Below are 20,644 nucleotides of genomic sequence, written 5' to 3' on the forward strand. Positions count from 1 at the left end.
AAAATACATAACTAAAAATAAAAATAAAAGTAAATTAACCAGGTTAGGTGGTGTTTGCCTGTAGTCCCAGCTACTTGGGAGGCTGAGGCAGGAGAATCACTTGAATCTGGGAGGTAGAGGTTGCAGTAAGCCAAGATCAAGCCACTGTACTCCAGCCTGGGCAACAGAGCAAGACTGTCTCAAAAAAAAAAAAAAAAAAAAGAAAAAGAAAAAAGAAAAACCACAGGCAGATCACCTGAGGTTGGGAGTTTGAGACCAGCCTGGCCAACATTGTGAAACTCCATCTCCACTAAAAATACAAAACTCAGCCCAGCATGGTGGCACGTGCCTGTAATCCCAGCTACTTGGGAGGCTGAGGCAGGAGAGTCACTTGAACCTGGGGGGTGGAGGTTGCAGTGAACTGAGATTGTAGCACTTCACTCCAGCCTGGGCTACAGAGTAAGACTCCATCTTAAATAAATAAATAAATAAATAAATAAATAAATAAATAAAATCCAACCATATGAGGCTGGGCACGGTGGCTCACGCCTGTAATCCCAGCACTTTGGGAGGCCAAGACAGGCAGATCATCTGAGGTCAGGAGTTCAAGACCAGCCTGGCCAACATGGCGAAACCAAGTATCTACTAAAAAATACAAAAATTAGCCGGGCGTAGTGATGCACGCCTGTAATCCCAGCTACCCGGTAGACTGAGACTGGGAGAATCGCTTGAACCTGAGAGGTGGAGGTTGCAGTGAGCTGAGGTCAAGCAACTGCACTCCAGCCTGAGCAACAGAGCAAGACTCCATCTCAGAAAAAAAAAAAAAGAAAGAAAGAAAAGAAAAAAAATTCAGTCATATGAAGGTCTTAAAGATTTGGGCCAGTTTAAAAAAGAATAAAAACAGCACAGACATTTCAAAAGAACAGCACATTTGAATTCCTTAATTGCAGGTTGAACGCCCAAGATAAAGCCACCTTTACATTTACAAGCTGTTTTCGGTTGTGACAGTGTAAGATGTCATACTGATTGTAATCATTTATAATAGTTGGATTTCTCTGTGAATGATAGCAATAATACTGTATGAAGTTTTAATTTGATAAATTAGGCTATTTGGGCCACTGAAGGATCATCTGGTTCAGTTAAGTTCCTAGAATAAACTTAGTCACTGTTTCTGAGATAATTAAATGATATTTACATGGAAATCGAAAATACTGTATTGCCTAAATTATGGTTTCATTCTTTATCTGTGTAACTAGAGGTCATAGTCAAGTATATACACTCTTACTACCAGAAAAAATAGAGACCCTTAATATGATCTAATACCAAAAAATAATTAAATAGGTAGACACTATATGTAGTGTCTAGATGTAGAAATGGTAGTGAATATTCCTTATTAATTTATTATATTTTTATTATATGTTTGCAAATATAACTTGTAGCACTGTTGAACACATTTTATGAGGAGCCAGCATCACAAAAATTGCTACCAAAATTTACATACTTTCTGACTTTTAAAATTGCTATAACACATCTTACTCTGGCACTTTAAAATAATAGTTTTCTATTTCCTTTTATGACTTCTGCAAGATGCTCCTAATTCTTGTTTGCTTTTTCTGATTTTATCTCTTCAATGTTTTTATTTAATGGTATTCTTCCTTGATAATTCATACTACTGTCCACATTTTATAGCATTCTTCTCCAAATTTTCACATTTGTAGAGTTCCTCATATAACCACCTAGATTTTATATTTTTTTATGTCTTTTCTCTGTTATTGATACAATAGGGATCATAATTTTGATATATAAAGAGAATACATTTTTTTCTCAATAAAACTTGCTCCTATGATTCATTGGTTTAATGAGAAGGTAAATTCATGCAATCAAGAACAAAGGGTCATTTCTTTTTTTTCTAAGTTTTAAATTAAATGTTTTCGAGTGCCTAGAAAGAAACTAGTGTAGAAAACGTGGCTTATTGAGGGAGGAAATCATTTTCTTTTAAATGTAAAACACTTCTCTTTTTGTATTAAGGGTTGGAATGGTGAGGCTGGAATTTTACTATAAATCAAAATGAAGTGCAGGAAGAAAACAGAATAGCAAATAAGAAAGGCCCCTTGCCACATAACAGAATGATAACTTAGCTAATTGTTGGGAGGATAAAGCCCTAGGGGTGAATAAATTGAGAAGGATAAAATTAGATGTTAGTATATTTTTTATTCCCACTGCCAACGATCTCTAGAAGAAATTACAGAACAAAACTTTGAAAGTGATAATTTTTGTTTCCCTGACCCTCATGGCACAGGAGAGCAGACATGGAAGGAAGTGGTGCCAAGGTGTTTGCCTCTGGGAAATATCTTCCTCCTCAGTGCCTTTGGATGGATGTGTGGCCTATGAGAGACTCAGACTTTACTCCTTGATGAAATGGGGGAAGGGTTGATACTATAAGCCCTATTATATTTCAAAGTGCTTTTATCTAAATGAAGTCAGACTTTCTAAAACCCCAGGTACATTCCTGTTTTATTAAAAGGTACATTCTACTGTTTAAAATAGCTAACCACAAAATATTCTAGACATAAGCAGCATAGACCTTTCCTCTGGAAGTAGGCCTTTGTGTTAGACCGTGCTTTGGGTTCTAAATTATCTGCAAAACTGCCAGTAAATCTTGTTACATACGAAGCAATAAATCCCAAATATGCAACTAATAATGTTTTATGCATTCTAACCAGAAAAATGTTTTGCCAGTCCCTGCTTTGTGATTTGTATTTCTTCTGCAAACTCATGCCTAGAGGCTGTCAGTGTGGATTTTGTGAGCTTCCTCTACAAACTTTTGGTATTTGTTGAGCGTTTTGGGTGGCAAATACACGAGATGGTAATGAGCAAAGTGTCTCTATGGGAGATGGCTATGGAGGACCAGCTGTACCACTGACTCAGTCCACTCACTGCTTTTTCTCCCATGCCTTTGTCCTCATTTTCTCCTTGGGTAGCATCTTAGTAGAAGGGCAGTGTATAATCATTCCTTTGTTCAATAAGTAATTATTGTTCACTTACTATGCCTGAGACACTGTTGTAGGTGTGCTGTAATATACTGATGAACAAAACAGACAAAAAAGAGAGGAAGAGCAAAGCCTGCAGTACCAGTCCATGACTGTCATGACAGGCCAGGCCCACACCATCATATCAGTACAGGCAGATACTTTCCATCAGGTATAATGAGCAGTAGAAGGACAGAGACATGACCCGAAGTCCTGCTTTGCTTACCAGTTCATCCCTCGACCATTACAGATGCTTAACAAGTATGTTGAATATGTCAATGACTGTATGCTTCATGTTGAACCCATATGCTACCTTGGGAGAAAGACTAAAAATATGACTGCATTCCTATCAGTAAAAACTGAGTTATTACTTAAATGCTCTTAAATATTAAAGCAGGGGGAACTAGAATAACATTGATTGACAGCATTCAGTGTTTTCTGCCAGCAGGAGGAATTGGAAATCAAGAAAAACTAAGACCAGAAAGGATATATGTCTACTTCTTTTTCACTTTTCTAAGGACAATTCAGATACTTGGAATATTTACCCTTTTCTCTGGGCATTTTTCCTAGATTAGGTGGTGTAATAGAAATTTCTAAGTTGATGTTTCAGCTCCACCCTTTATGGCAGTGTGACTGATCATGTCACACAACAAGTGTATAATTTGATTTCCACATTTGTACTGCAACGGAAATAATGCTAATAACACTACTCCCTTCAAAGGACTGTTGTATTGGTCAAGTGAAACAAAAAAATGAAATCTAAGTAAGAATAAGGACATGGAGAATTTATAACAGAAACATTTTGTTTTCTTGTGTAATTTTTCTACAAAAGGTCTCATCAGCTCATGTGTAGTTACAGGAAATTAAACAACAAGGTTCTTCTCCATCTGAGATTTCACCATTTACAATTTTTTCTACCCATTTGTAAATGGATGAAAAGAAAAAAAATTACAAAAAGTAGAAATTACAGTCAATGTTGGTATTGGTTGGGAAAGGCTAACAGTTACAAAAAGTAAACTCAAAATGAATATTTTTTCATATTCATAGAAGTTTCTTTCTGCACACATAACAGCCAGTCTTAAGAGAAAGTACAGTTTCTGAGAGAGTGACATTCGTTCGTGAGATCTTTTGGGGACCTGTACCATAGAGACTCTGCCATCATTGACCCATCATTTGGGAGGGATCTCATTTCCAACCAGGCGCAAGGGAAATGATCATGGAGAAATACAACTAGGAAGTCATTAGGGACCAGCCTGAAAGCATCATATGTTCCTTCTACTGATAGCTCATTGTCTAGAAATAGTCACATGACCACATAGGGAGGCTCATGCTGGCCACTGTACCACTCAGTTCCTATAATGCAATCGGTAGGATTTCTAGCACCTTCAAAATGTCATTACAAGTTATTTATATAACTTCTACAGTAATTTTCAGTTTAATTCTCTAAGTTGCACATTAGAATCTCAATACCTAGAGAGAAGGAAGAGTATATTTTTATTTTCTGTTTTTTTTTTTTTTTTTTTCTACAGAGACTAGTAGAGTTTTGATCTGTCAAAGAAACTCAATCATGAGTAAGCAAACATATAAGGAAAAAAAGAATGTCATTTGAATCCTACACAGATCCTTCACAGTAAACTTTAATGGCTGGGAATGGAGAGTGAGGACAGGAAGTAGAATATAATAGGGATGGGTCAGTATATATAGTAATTATCAGAATCAAAATATTTTCAAAATAAATGTGACCACTTATTCTCAAATTCTGATAGGTATTGGAAAAGTGACTCCCTGATTGTTGGGGGGGGGGGGGCGGTGGGTTAGGAAGTACGGAGCCTGCAAAGCAGATGGAGGGAAATGTTTAAGGTAGAGAAAGTGCTCTCTATCTTGATTGGGGTGGTACATCACATTAGTCAAAGCTCATCAAAATGTACATTTAACCACTGTGAATTTTCTTTGTAAGTTTTATTGCATACAAATCATGCCTCTATTGAAAAAATTGAAAAATAATTCACAACTTAAAAAATATAATGAATTAGCAAAAATAGAGAAAAATATGAAGACTTCTCACTGAATTCAAAATCTATTTGAATTTTTAAAATTTTTATTCATTTATGTTTTATTTTTAGAGATGAGGTCTCACTAAGCTGCCCAGACTGGTATCAAACTCCTGGTATGAAGGGATCCTCCTGCTGTCAGCCTCCCAAATAGTTGGGATTACAGGCATGAACCACCATGCCCAGCCAAATCTATTTGTGTCTAATTCAAAAATAAGTCACGTCAGGGAAAGTCTTCAACAGTATATTCTCTATGATGTTGCATTGGCAGCAACTCAATTCTGCAACCCAGTCTTCTTTCTCTTACAACATTAAGATTCTTAGGGGAGAGGGTGTCTGCTTAGAGCTAATTAGTGTGACTTCTGCACCATGAGTTGTGACAAGGGGAACAGTGCTGAAGAAACTATCATGAACGTTGAAGACCAAACTTCAATTAAGGAGTTTTCCTATATTTAGGAAAAAACTTATGATTTTTGTTTTATTTTGACAGAAATTGTGTTGTCATAGAAGGAAGAAATCTGCATCCATTGTCAGGATAGCAAAAATTATGGCAAAATAGGTATACAAAACAATCCTACTTTGGGTTGAGATTGAGACAGAGAGGGAGAAATAAATGTGACGTATGCAACAGAGAGAATTATTTTTGTTTGTCTTGTTTTTGCTTGTTTGTTTTTGTGGGTAATTTTATTTTTTCTTTCTTTCTTTTTTTTTTTTTTTTTTTTTTTTTTTGAGACAGAGTCTTGCTCTGTCACCCAGGCTGGAGTGCAGCTCAATCTCTACTCACTGCAACCTCCACCTTCCAGGTTCAAGTGATTCTCCTGCCACAGCCTCCCAAGTAGCTGGGATTACAGGCATGGACAACCACGCCCAGCTAATTTATTGTACTTTTCTTCATAGAGACAGAGTTTCGCCATGTTGGCCAGGCTGGTCTTGAACTCCTGGCCTGAAGTGATCCATCCATCTTGGCCTCCCAAAGTGCTGAGATTACAGGCATAAGCCACTGCATCCGGCAACAGCAGAGATAATTCTTATAGGATTTTTCCAAAACTGCTGCTGAAGTATTTCATTGTCAGTTACAATGGAAGAGAAATCTGAGACTTACCCAGAACTATCATATGAAGTTTTTGAACAGCAACAAGATTGTTGCTCCAAAATTTTAAAAATGAAACAGCTACCAAAGTTATCAGAATGTGCAGCAACCCCCAGCCAGTAAGTGAAGACCTTATGCCATTTGTTAGGTTGCAAGCCTCCCTAGAGACTGTTAGGGAATGTATCTGGAATGAGGAGAGCTCAGAAATGTTTGCAGAAACCTTGTTCTCCATTTCAGTGAGTCATTAATGAAAGCCTATGACTCATAGCTAAATAAATGAGAAAGAAGCAAAAGCAAAACAAAAGAAAAAGAGCACAATCTTCCTCTCCATGTCTCTCAAACTTTATTACAATGCATCCAATCTTACAAAAGCAAAGACATGCTGTATATAAAATTTCTGTCCCAGATTAAGGACCATATAATGTGAATGATTTGGGAATACCTAGCCTTTTACAGTAGAAATCTGTCAACTCCATAATTTCTTTCAAAGAGAAGGCATGCCTTTTGCTCATTTAACATGAAAAGTCTCCATTGATATGTAACCCACTGAATTTCAGTGAAAATAGTCTACTCAAAACTACTCACTAATTGCTCATAGTTTTGATGGTGGTTTACACTGTGACTCAGAATAATTCATTTTATTCAACAATATGCAATTTTTCTGAAAGAAATGTTTTATTCTGAGAGTCTTTCAATTTTGTTTTTTCTGCTAGCATGCCTTCAAAAAGTAATCACTCTTCAGAATATCATATCCTGAATATTACCCTCTTCTGGGAGAAAGAAAATGATTTAATCACATCTTGACTGGTTGCACTTTTCTCGTTTGTTTCTCATTCAGACAAAAAGCTACTGTGAATAAATTGTTCTTTCAATTTTTAAAATATTTTTTCTATGCGGTATTCAACTATGCTTATTATTTAATTTTTTTACTAACATTTTATTAAAACAAAATGTATGTTATCTTATGCAATTGGGTGGTTTTGTCAGAGGTATTTAAACCAGAGCAACTCCTTGAATAGAGGCTTGGCAAAATAAGGCTAAGACCTGCTGGACTGCATTCCCAGGAGGTTAAGGCATTCTAAGTCACAGGATGAGATAGGAGGTCAGCACTAGATACAGGTCATAAAAACCTTGATAATAAAACAGGTTGCAATAAAGAAGCTGGCCAAAACCCACCAAAACCAAGATAACGGCAAGAGTGACTTCTGGTCACCCTCACTGCTACATTCTCACCAGCGCTATGACAGTTTATAAATGCTGGGCCGGCACGGTTGCTCACACCTGTAATCCCAGCACTTTGGGAGGCCAAGGCAGGTGGATCACTTGAGGTCAGGAGTTCGAGACAAGGCTGGCTAACATGGTGAAACCCTGTCTCTACTAAAAATACAAAAATTAGCCACATGTGGTAATTTTTGCACACCTGTAGTCTCAGCTACTTGGGAGGCTGAGGCGAGAGTATGACTTGAACCTGGGAGGTGGAGGTTGCAGTGGCTGGAGATCACACCACTGCACTCCAGTCTAGGTGACAGAGCAAGACTCTGTCTCAAAAACAAGAAAAAAAAAGAAAGAAACAACGATGACGACAAAAAAACAAATGCCATAGCAACGGCAGGAAGTTACCCTATATGTTCTTAAAAGGGGAGGCATGAATAATCCACCCCTTGTTTAGCACATAATCAAGAAATAACCATAAAAGTGGGTCTACGGAGTAGCCATTCTTTATTCTTTTACTTTCTTAATGAACTTGTTTTCACTTTGTTCTATGGACTCACCTCCAAGTCTTTCCTGCACGATATCCAAGAACCCTCTCTTGATGGTCTGTCTCTGGACCCCTTTCTTGTAACAATTTCAGATTTTAAAAAATAAAGCAACTAATATTAAAGTAAAGGATAAATGCTGTAGTGCCTAACAGTAGATAAACTGCCTTTCTATTCAGTACCATGCTGTTTTAATTATTTGAAGTTCAAAAATAAAACAATGAGAGAAACATAATTCTCTCCCTTTCTCTTCTATATCTATTTTTAGGACATTTCTACTATTTTATTCTTATTATATCTTTTGGAAACAGTTTGTCTACTTTTCAAAAAAAAATACTGTTGGTATTTTAAACTTGGATTACATTAAATTTACAGATTAATTTGAGGAAGAACTGAGATTCTTATGGTGTTGCATTTACTATTGCAAGAGTGTGTTTTTCCTTGTGTTAAATCCTTCTTTTGTGTTCCTCAGTGGCATCTACAGTTTTGTCACAGAAGATTGTAGGTGTCTGGTTAAATTTTGTATTTTATCTTTTGATGTTTTAGTCTTGTACCTAGTTACTGTTCATATGAGAATCTCCTATATTGCTATAAATTAATTTAGTACTCTGCCCTATAACTGATTTTTATTATTATTTACAATGGTCCTCAAATTGATCCTTCTAGGCCGGATGCTGGGCTCATGCCTGTAATCCCAGCACTTTGGGAGGCTGAGGTGGGTGGATCATTTGAGGTCAGGAGTTTGAGATCAGCCTGACCAACATGGTGGAACCCCATCTCTATTAAAAAGAATTAGTCAGGTGTCGTGGCACGCACTTTTAGTCCCAGCTACTTTGGAGGCTGAGGCAGGAGAATTGCTTGAACCTGGGAGGCAGAGGTTGCAGTAAGCTGAGATTGTGCCACTGCACTCCAGCCTGGGTGACAGAGCAAGGCTCTGTCTCAAAAAAATAAAATAAAATAAAATAAAATAAAAATAAAAATGATCCTTCTAGATTTCCTAAGGAGAAAAATATATTATTTTCAAAAGTTAGTCATTTAAAATTCTCCTTTCTGATTTTTGTTTCTAAATTTATTCCTCAATCTATCCAACAGTTTCCTTGGTTAATCTAGAATAATTTATAAACATAATATTAATAGCAAATTTTGTTGTGTTATTATTGATCTTAAAGAGAATGTTCTAATGATTTCTCAGTTAGCATCTATATGTTATTTTTCATGTATATAAATATAGTCATATCAAAACTATTTTATTTTATTATGATTTAAAAATCAATAATAGATGTTGAATATTATTAAATTTTCTTACATCTAGTGAGATTTATATGACAATCTCATTTGACTTGCTAAATATATTGATTTATTTTTATAGCTATCCTAATATTTAACCACACTAACATTTTTCCAGGAATAAACTCCAATTGCTTTACTATTTATTAAATAAACAGCTAATTTTTACCTCGTTATTAAAAAAATGTTTTTATCTTAATGTGCTTGAACAAGCGGTTCTATGTTTGTTTTGTGTGTGCATATATGCATGTGTGCGCATTTACCTTTAATGGGATTTGGGGATCGTGTGATATATATATTCTAAAAGAGTTAGGAAAATTTTTCTTTTTTTCTATACTCCGAACAATTGAAATTTAATTGCAGTTATCTGTTACTTGATGTTTTGGAAGAATTCCCTTGTGAAACCATCTGGGCAATAGCTGTTAGACTTTATCTCCTGAATGGTAAATGATCTGTGTAGTATTCCAAACCCACTTTCTGGAGTCAGTTTGGTAGTTTATATTTTCCAAAAAAATAAAGAAAGAAATGCAGTTTTACACCTGTTCTGAGATATTTCTCAGACATGCAAATATTTGGACACTTTTTTTTTTTTTAAGAACTCTATCAATTTTTCCCAATTCTACCAATGTCTATAGTTATTCCTTTATTGTCATTGAAAAGGTTATATTATTGTTTGTCCTCTTTATTCATGTTACTTATGAATAAAATAAGCACAGTGAATGATGGGAAAGGCAAATGATATAACATTTTGCAAAATTAGGGTCCCAAAAGAAAATGAAAGAGCAATAGAATTTATTTCTTGATTCTAACATTTAACAGTTTATGCTTAAGCAATTTTTGTTTCATGTTTATTTCCAGTCCTTTAATTACATTTGCTCTTTTTCAAATATTTAAAATTGGATGCATAGTGTTTTGACATTATATATTATGTTTTGTCTATGCTTTATTTAAGCTGTTATACTTTCAGAAATGTATGTTTCAATTGGCATAATTTTCTAAATCATTTCTAATTTTGGTTTGAGTCCCTCTTTTCTCTAAAAGAAATGTGTAAGAGAGAAATTTTACATTTTCTACTGGAAAGATTATTACTCTTTCTTGTTATTAATTTCTATTTAATTGTATTTGGATTATATTAACTCTTTGGAATTTATTAAGCTGTTTTTGGAGGCCCAGTATGTGGTCAATTTGTTAATATGATTTAGGAATTTGAAAAGAACTTGTTCTCTTAGCTTTTGGAAATATGCCCCCATATTTGTGAGTGTGTCTATAAATAGACACACACACATATATACATACACACATACACAAACATTTAGTAAGAAATACGTAATAATGTTCATAATATTATATTTAAAATTATTTAGTTTTATGCTAATTTTTGATCTTTTGTTTCTGTTATACGTTGCAGAATGAATAGCTCTTAAAATTGGCTAATAATATTGTGTTTCTATCTATTTCTTTTATTTTTTTCCTTGTGAATTTTGCTCTGTTAATGTTAGACTATGTTTTTGGTGCATCAATAAATGTCTGGCATGCATTTGCCCATTTTTAAATTTTTAGCCAATATAAATATCTTTGTGGTAATAATGTTCACCAATTATAGGATGTTTTGATCTGTTGTCCAACCTGATAATTTTACTTTTCAAATAAACAAGTATAGTCTATTTACATTGAGTGGTATGATATATTTTTTGATGTATACCAGTTCGTCAAACTCAGTGTTTAGGTTACCCTATTTATGATTTCTTTTTATGATTTTTGATATCATTTAATTTTTCTTATATTATAAAATGTTTGTTTACACATTTATAGTTCTAACTGTATAATAAATTCAATTCTCTTTCTTTAGGCAATGTCTATTATAAACAATGACATTAAATATAATTCAATATTTTTATTTTTATTTTCTAATTCTCAGTCTTTTCTTATTTCAGTGTTAAATGATGCTGTGACAAACTGGGAGCCCAGAATAACTTTATTTCCTTTACAGATAATTTGATTTTCTTTTGCTTTCATTCCTTAAAGATTATTTCCTTGTAATTTATTCACGGTATAGTAAAATCTACCAGGATATATTTCAGTGCAATGGTTAATTTTATGTGTCAACTTGACTCTGCCATGGAGTGCCTAAATAAGACATTATTTCTTGGTGTGCTTGTGTAGGTGTTTCTGGATGAAATATGTATTTGATTCCATGGACTCAGTAGAGCAGACTGCCCTCCCCAATGGTATGGGCATCACTCAATATCTTTAGGATTTGAATAAAACAAAAAGCAGAAGAAAGACAAATTTGCCCTTTTTGTTTCCTGCTTGCCTGCTTGAGTTGGGATATTGGTCTTCTGCCCTGGACTGGGAAATCAACTCCTACGGTTCTCAGGCCTTTGAGACTTGGACTGAAATTATACCACTGGCTTTCTTGAGTCTTCAGGTTACAGATAGCAGATCATGAGATTTCTTGGTCTCCATAATCATATAAACCAATTCTTCATTTAAAAAATCTCTGCATATATTTGTGTATATATATATATCTGTCTCCTACTGGTTCTGTTTCTCTTGAGAATCCTAATATATTTCAGCATTTATATATTTATTGTACTGTGTCAGGGTTTCCTGGATAGGTATCTTTTCTTAATCTATACATTCATGTATATTTTTGGAAAGTTTTATTTATTGGAGAAAACTTTATATATATTATATTATTTTATTTTGGAAAGTTTAACTTCATTATATCCTAAGACAGTTTTATTGTTTTCTTTTCTAGTAATCAATTTATGTTCTTTTGGAACCCCAATTTTGTAAAATGTATCATTTGCCTTTCCCATCTTTCATTGTTCTCTTTCTGACTTCTTTTCATCTACACTTTATCATTCATCACATTTACCTCCAAACCCTATCATCTATGTCAGATTCTGTGTCTTCAGCAGTGTTTAATTCATTAGTTGCTAAATCCAATGAGACTTCATTTCCCTGATGGTTTTCTCCATGTTTGTATGTATATTTGCATTTTTATGGGCTTTCTTCCTGTGCTTTGCCTGTTGATATGGTTAGGCTTTGTGTTCCCAGCCAAATTTCATTTTGAATTGTAATCCCCATAACCCCCTAGTTTCAAAGGAGAGACCAGGTGGAGGTCGTTCAATCATGAGAGTGGTTTACCCCATGCTGTTCACGTGATAGTGAGTGAATATTCACAAGAAATTATGGTTTTATAAGGGGCTCTTCCCTGCTTTGCTCAGCACTTCTTCCTGCTGCCTTGGGAAGAAGGTACCTTGGTTCCCCTTTGCCTTCCACCACAATTTTAAGTTTCCTGAGGCCTCCCCAGCTATGCAGATCTGTGAGTCAATTAAATCTCTTTTCTTTATAAATTACCCAGTGTTGATCAGTTCTTTATAGCAGTATGAAAGCAGACTAATACACTTGTCATATTTCACTGTTCTTCAATTCTCACCATGACTCCCCTGAGATTTTTTAACTATACTTTGCACTTTCTGTTTTTATTAAGGTGCTCACTTCACAAAGTTTGAGAATGTTTCCTGCAAATAATGACTTGTGTTTGTGACTCCTTTTTCATTCCCGTATTTTATGAGTCCTGAGGCTTTATTCCAAAGCTGTTCCTCTAAGGTCTTACTGTCCACACAGGTTTCCAAATTATTGCCTGATTGTTGAATTGTTCACAGAGTGGGCCTTTGAAGAATGTGATCTGGATAATTTCCTCAATGTTTAAGCCAAATAGATCTGTATTAGTTTTCTAGAGGATTGTCATAACAAATTACTACAAACTGGTAGCTGAAAACAACAGAAGTCAGTTTTGCAGGCCAGAAGTTTGATGTCAAGATATTGTCAGGGCCATCCTTCCTTTAGAAACTCTTAGGGAAAATTCTTCCTTGGCTCTTCAAGCATCTGGTGGCTCCTGGCTTGTGGCATCATAACTCCATTCTCAGCTTTCATCTTTACATGGATCTCCACATGGCTTTCTGCCCTTTTCTTCTCTTAAAACGATAACTGTCATTTGGATTAAACACTCAGCCCCAAACCAGGATCTTCAACTTAATTACTACAAGGACCATTTTTTTCCAAATAAGATCCTATTTAAAGGTCCTGGGTAGACACATTGTTTTGTCATCCACTACTCAATCCACTATAGGAACTTAATGTCTTCCTATTTACCATTTTACTTTGGCTAAAATCATAATTCTTCTTGTATGGCTTGGGTTTATAAATATCTCCATGAATAGTCAAAAATTGACTTTTATTTTTGTTTTTTATAACTTTTTGTTAATTTTTGGTGATATCCAAAATGGGGGAAAACTTCTGTCTATGTCACTATTTTTAAATGTCCAGTTTCAGTTTTCTTTAACATGTAATTCAACTTTATAGAAGTAATATAAGCAATCAAAGTGACATTAACTTTTTGCATGCAGATTCATCTGCAACTGCATCTGTAATTTCTATTCCCTTTTAGCAAGAATGAAGACAGAGCTCACCACCACTTTTCTGTAACCTTTCCTCCTGAGTGTTTTGACTTTTTGATTTTTCTTCCCTTGTATTTTCAGATTCTCTATCTGTCAAATCCTATACTATTAACACATTATCTTGTCTATTTCCTCTTAAATAACCCTCTGTTTATCTTGAACTACTTCAGTTATGATCCTCTCTTCCTCCTACACTCCAAAACCAAATTTTTAAAATACATTTTTTATACTCACTAGCCATGTTTACATGGCCACTTATAAAAGATACATTCTACCGTTCATTTCCTTTTATTCGTTTGTAGTCCAAATAGTTATTCTAATTAGAAATTCCAAAGAACTTTATAAGAGATGACTAGGTTTTATTATTTTTAATTTTTGCTGTCTGTTTTTCAAAATGAGACATGGACTAGAACAATTTGAAAAGCACTGACTTAACAAATATTGCTTGTCAGGGTAATTTCTTTTTGAGAACACTACACATTACATAAGCATTACTATTTTGAGAAAAAAGATGACAAAATATGTATATTCCTATTTTTTGTGTGTTGAGAAGATGGATAGAGCTTAATAAATGTAGCTGTTGTAATGGGACAAAAAATGTCTGAAGACTACGAATTGTCTGCAGTAGAGAAAAAGGTAGTTAGCTGTTATTGTTAAAACCTTTGTCTCTTTGCTCCCATATTTTAAAGCTAACATGTCTTAACAATTTAAACTTTTCCCCAAAGTGAAATTTTGTCTTGATATTATGAATCTCTGAAACATCGTGAAAAGATCACTACCCACTCATCTTTTTAAATTGAATTTTCAAAGAACACAAATCTCTAATTCGTACTCTACCCAGCCCTGGGTCACCAGTTCTCTCAGTTTTACACTTCTGCATTGCTATGTTCACCACTCAAATAATAGGCTCCACATTACCTATCTGAGAGTTTCTGTTTTCTGAGTGATCTTATTTTCCTCCGGCATAAATACCAAAGCAAAAATGTTGACTCTGTACATTGATGGTTATTTTTAACTTTCCGTACTTGAAAGAGATAGTTAAGTGTATGACAAAGTAGCAAAACAAAACAAACAAAGAAAAAATCACCAAACTTTCCTTTAGCTGGTTAGGTAATAAATGTTTAATGTATTTTCTTACCATTTGCAAGATCTACCATGGGAATCTTAGCATTAATTATTTTTTTTTCTCAGATAATGTATAAAAATGGCAAGAGGTTATTTCAGGGCAGATTTTTGGAAAATATTTTGAATTAGCATAAAGCTAACATTTCCTAAATGATTATTTCAGAAACTAGACCATTAATCTTTAGAAAAGACAAAAAATATATATTGGATATTTGCCTTAATATTATTGGCTTCAGACAGAATTTGGAATAAGAGGCATATTTCTTGGACCAACTTAAACCACTACTATTTATGAGAAACATAAAACTTCATAATAAAACACTCTTACTTTAAGGTAACTCCATTCAATACATTAAAGAGCATTATCTAGAGTTATAAAATAAAATAGCATGAAAAATTAGAGCTGTGTATTTTTGAAGTTAAATCAGAATATTTCTTCTAGAAAAATTTATGGAATTTAATGAAAGGAATAGACTGTAGAGAAAGTATAAATATATAGATGATGAAGTAACAGTTTCATAGGAAAAACATAAAAACTTCTCAAAAATATTCTATAAAAATTATAAAGAAAAAACGTGTCACACAAAGCCTTCAAAACTAAATAAATAGCCTACTTTTAAACTGAACTCAGACTTACATATATGAGTGTGAATGCCACAGCATTGCTACAACAGTGTTAGCAAGTGGGTTGAAATGATAAGAGTTGCTGATAAGGTAGGAGACATACTGACTACCATTAGGAATCTGGGGTGTTGACTTAGAGTTAAGGATTGACTTGTCTAAGTGGGAGTTGTCCTCTTACAGAAAACAGAAAATTGAGACCTATTTCATGGATATCAGCTATAGAAATAAGAACTAAGAATTCATGCTAGCAAAATGCTGAGGTGATGAATTAGGGCTGAAGTCACTGGTACAGCACATCGCATTGCAACAAACTGTGTTTGCAGGTGTGCACTCCAGCTCCTGATCAAGGTGGTGAAGGTGCTTATGTTCCCTCTAATATGAAACTGTATGAATAAGTCCACTGCCCAGAGGGACTGGCTCCCTCTCCCAGAATCTAAAATCTTGTCCTACTCTTGGATTATGGGAAGCCTTAGAATGTGATGAGCAGAAAGAAAATCACGTAATTGCTGTCCCTGTCCCTTTATTTTCCCCAATAATACTGTTTCAGGTTCAGTGTTCCTATTTGCTGGTCAGTCAGTCTTCTTTGCTTACCAGTCACTTTCGGAAAGAATGGGGATATGCTTTTGGTGTTCAGTGACTCAGAAATTTTACCTATGATGCATGTCTCGTAAATGAAATGAGAACATGTTAATATGTTAAGATGTTGAAGCAGTTACTGGTTACCGTCATCTTTTCATTACTAGATTTTAAACTCCTAGAACAAGAACAACAAAAAAGCCTTATTCATTGAACAAAGTTATTTATTTATTTTCATATTATGCCACTACAAAAATTATTGTGATAGACTCCAAGGTGGCTCCCGATTATCCCTGCTTTCTGTTCATGCTTTTATGTAATCATGCTTTTCCTTGAGTGTGGATGAGATCTGGGATTTATTCCTGTATTAGTCTCTTCTCACACTACTAATAAAGACATACCCGAGACTGGGTAATTTATAAAGAAAAAGAGAGTTAATGGAATCACAGTTTCACATGGCTGAGGAGGCCTCACAATCATGGTGGAAGGCAAAGGAGGTGCAAAAGCACATCTTACATGACAGCAGGCAAGAGAGCGTGTGCAGGGGAACTGCCCTTTTATGAAGCTGTCAGATTTCATGAGATTTATTCACTATCATGGAAACGGCATGGGAAAAACCCACCTCCGTGATGCAATTACCTTCCACCAGGTACCTCCCATGACATGTGAGGAATAAAGGAGCTACAATTCAGGATGAGATTTGGTTGGGGACACAGCCAAACCACATCAGTTCCTGACTCACAGAGTAGGATAAAGATGATGGGGCTTGTTACTTTTGTGATTATGTTACCAAAGATTGCAACTTCTGTCTTGCTAGTAGACACTTAATATTGACTTTTTCTGTCTTTGATGAAGTAAGCCACCATATAGAAAAACATAAGTGATGAGGAATTGAGGGAACCTACAGGTGGCAGCCAGAAAGGAGCTGATATCCTCAGTTGGATAAGACACACTTACTGAATCCCACCAAAACCATTTAAGCCTGGAAATGGGCCCTTCCTCATTTGAGCCTCAACTGAGGCCCACAGCTTTGTTGGCACTGATTTCAGCTTTGTGAGAGAAGCTGAAGCAGAGGACCCAGGCAAACTAAGCCTGGATCCCAGACCCACAAATAATGCAATACTTTATTATGCAGCAATAGATAACTAATGCATCTGTACATATTTAGTCATACTTAGCTCCACTAATTGTGTTTTGTTTGATAAATTGACTGCATTATATTCATACCAACTTTTTAACTTATTGGATGCAAATCAGTAGTCAAATGAGAATATTTGTTATTTAACAAGGTCCTGCATGGAGAGTGTTCCATTCATTTAAACCTAGCAAAGAGCAAAGAACAGCCCTTTGTTGGAATATCAACCATGAAATTTCCAGTATTAGTACTGAGCCTAGTTCTTCCTATTATTCTATAGGAACAATCAGAAATAATGAAGATAACTATGTCTTCCTTCTTAATATTCTATAATTAATCACTCTCTCAATTTGAACTTATCTTAGCACTTAAAAATATTATCCCCATTAAAATAAGTAAGTGCATAAAGCACATGTGGGGATGCCTATAATCCTAGCTGTTTTGGAGACTGAAGCAGGAGAATTGCTTGAACCCAGGAGGCGCAGGTTGCAGTGAGCCGAGATCGTGCCATTGCACTCCAGCCTGGGCAATAGAGCAAGACTCTGTCTCAAAGAAAAGAAAAAAAAAAAGCAAAAGTTGAAGTAATGATAGTCAGTGGAACTATATATACATAGTTCAAACTGGAAGAAGAATAAACAATGTTGTTTGCATCTAGTTTACAGAAACATGAGTTTCTTCTTTTCCTTACCCATTCATCTATCTATATTATTCTTACCACTACTTGAAATTAAAGATACATCACATAACTACATAACTTTAGCTTTGTGCAGTGGCAGTATCATAGCCAATGAGGGTTTATCTAAGGCATAATTATTGCTAATTAAATAATTTTGAATAAAGAATAAAAGAACAGATCTATCTGTCTATCTATCTATGTATCTATCTATCTATCTGGTCACAAACTATGTGTCTGTTCTGGTGGTGCAAAATACTTTGTTTTCTGGAAGTCTCATTCAATATTTACACTTTGGTTCTTGATTTTTTTCCTAAAAGTTTGATGCTTTGAATATTTTATTTTTTTGTTCCCAAAATTATTAAGGCTCGACTGAGGGGACCATATTTATGCTCACACCAGGTCCCTTAAGATTACTTGTACCATTTCTGTGTGTCTGTTCCCTGGTTTTACTTTCCTTTCATTGTTGGAATTGTGTTGCTCAAATTTAGAGAGAACAAGAAGGGCCTGTGAGGTTGCACTGGTGAAGAGGATTGACTGATAACAGTAGTACAAACCCCCAGCTCTGTTGCTTCTCACAATGATAAATTTGAGATGCAATGTATTCATGGAACAACCTACCAGTATCAAGCTGAGAGTGAGACTTTGCCTAAAACTTTGCCTTGTATCACTGCTGGGCTTCGGCTGCTTCCATTTCTGCTTCTTACTCTCCCTTTGTGGTTTTTCCTGGGACTATTTCTTCAATATATTACTTGCATGTAGATACCTCTCTCAGGCTGTGCGTCTGGAAATCTTGACCTAAGACACAAATCATGACTACAACACTCTACTTTGAAAGAGCTTGTCCCATGTCTCTAGATTTATGTTTGTACAGTTGTAAGATTAAAAATAGAAAGAAAGAAACTGTATTTCTACCAAATTAGAATGTACATTCCAAAAAAGCGGGTCCTTTGTCACTATATTATAGGAGGCTACAACAAGACCTGATTCATAGGAGATGCTAAATGAATACTTTTTGAATGAAAGTCTATGCCTAATGAAAACTTTACTAGTCAAAAAAGTGAACTGATATGATTAAAAGACAAAGTAATATTTAATATGAAAAAAGGGAATGCTGAAATATGTTCTTATGTTAATTATCTAATGCATGGTGATATATGTGCATATGTTAATTATTTAATAGAAATTACCCCAAAATTTAGTAGATTAAAAAACAATGATTGTTATTGCTTCTTATGACTCTGTAGCAAAGGAACTTAGACAGGACACAGTAGGGATCGCTTGCCAGTCTGGAACTTCAGAGAGAAAACTCAAAGATGGGAGCTGGAATTGTCTAAAGGCCCATTCACTTGTTAGAGAGCTTATGTGGCCTGTCAACTGAAACCATCACACATGGACTCTATATGTAGTTAGGACTTCATCAAAATATGGTACCTGCATCCCAAGTACAAACATGTCAAGAAACAGAGAAACAGAAACACACACACACGCAGAGACTGCAGGTAGAAGCCATATAGGCTTTTGGAATTTGTCCTCAAAAATTATGCGGCTTCACTTCTGCCATATTGATTGAGACAGCTACAAGGTCCATCCAGGCTTAGGGGAGGTAACAGAGATGTCATCCCTTGATGGGACATGTTAATGTCACATTGTACTTTTAAGGGTATGAAATAAGATACATATTGCTACAGCCATTTTGGGAAGAAAAATCTGCCACATTGTCTCTAACAATAAAAAGTAAATTATTTATTTATTTATTTAGTAAATGCAGGGAGAAAGATTACTGGCTGGGAAATTAGGCAAGAGATTGGCTTTCTTCTTTAGTGTTCCTAATTTACTCTGTAAATTCTATTAATTCAGAGCTTTGTTTTTATAAAAGTTTCTTTCTCTATGTAAGATGAAATGATCCCTCTAGCTCTGGTTCCTAATATATTTCAATATTATCTTTAGTTGAAATGTAGCAGCTAATTTTCAGTATAAAATTTAATAAAGATATTGTAGTCTCATACTTTCTATGGATTTTGTAAATGTGAGTAAAACATTTTCTTAAAGAGGAATAAGATATTTTTCTTATATAATCTGGGTTAAGTCACAAGGAAGGCTACAAAATATAGATGGTAATTTATCAGTAGGGTTCTGAAGTCACCTTGCCTGCATTGAAACCCCTGCTCCTTCATTTATTATCTGTTTAAATTGGAAATGTTGCATTTCTGTGTCTTTGTTTTCTCATCTATAATATTGGCACAATAATACTGAATTTGTAGAGTTTCTGTGAGAAGCAAATGAGTTAAAAAAGCGTGACTGGCACATATAATGAAATTTAATATATATTAGCTATCATAAGTATTGTTTTTAAATATTTCACTTGAGTGTACACCACTGTATTAGAAGAGATAGGCAGGTGGCCATTAAAAAGGAAAATGTAGCATGCCCATTAAATTCATAAATAGCACAGTATAAGAGTCTAAGTAGTGATAATAGTTGAATTGGGTTGATTTTGGCTGTTTTCCCCAAAACATATACCCATGTCCTAACCCCTAGAACCTGTGAATGTGACCTCATTTTGCAGATTTAATGCAGTAAGGATTTTGGCATGAGATCACCCTGGAGGATTTGTGTGGGTTCTAAATCTGATGAGAAATATCTTTGTAGGAGATGGAAGAGAAGACAAAGAGAAGAGGGAGAGAAAAAAAGATGAGAAGGTCATGTGAAAACAAAGGCAGAGACTGGAGTTAGGCAGCTACAAACTAAAGAATGCCTAGAGCTACCAGAACCTGGAAGAGGCAAGGAAAAGATTCTCCCCATAGGCTTTGTAGAGAGCACAGCTTTGCTGACACCGTGATTCTGCA

At 35.0% G+C, this 20,644-nt stretch overlaps 1 non-coding gene across 1 annotated transcript; it reads left to right on the top strand.

Moving 5' to 3' along the window:
* The first annotated feature begins 17,880 nt into the window (after positions 1–17,880).
* On the top strand, positions 17,881–18,014 carry LOC112428796 (U4 spliceosomal RNA). The gene has a single exon (XR_003020847.1). It is a non-coding gene; the product is annotated as a U4 spliceosomal RNA (small nuclear RNA).
* Positions 18,015–20,644: the final 2,630 nt, after the last annotated feature.

This window comes from Macaca nemestrina, chromosome 3 (assembly GCF_043159975.1).
Source record: "Macaca nemestrina isolate mMacNem1 chromosome 3, mMacNem.hap1, whole genome shotgun sequence".
Taxonomy (NCBI): domain Eukaryota; kingdom Metazoa; phylum Chordata; class Mammalia; order Primates; family Cercopithecidae; genus Macaca; species Macaca nemestrina.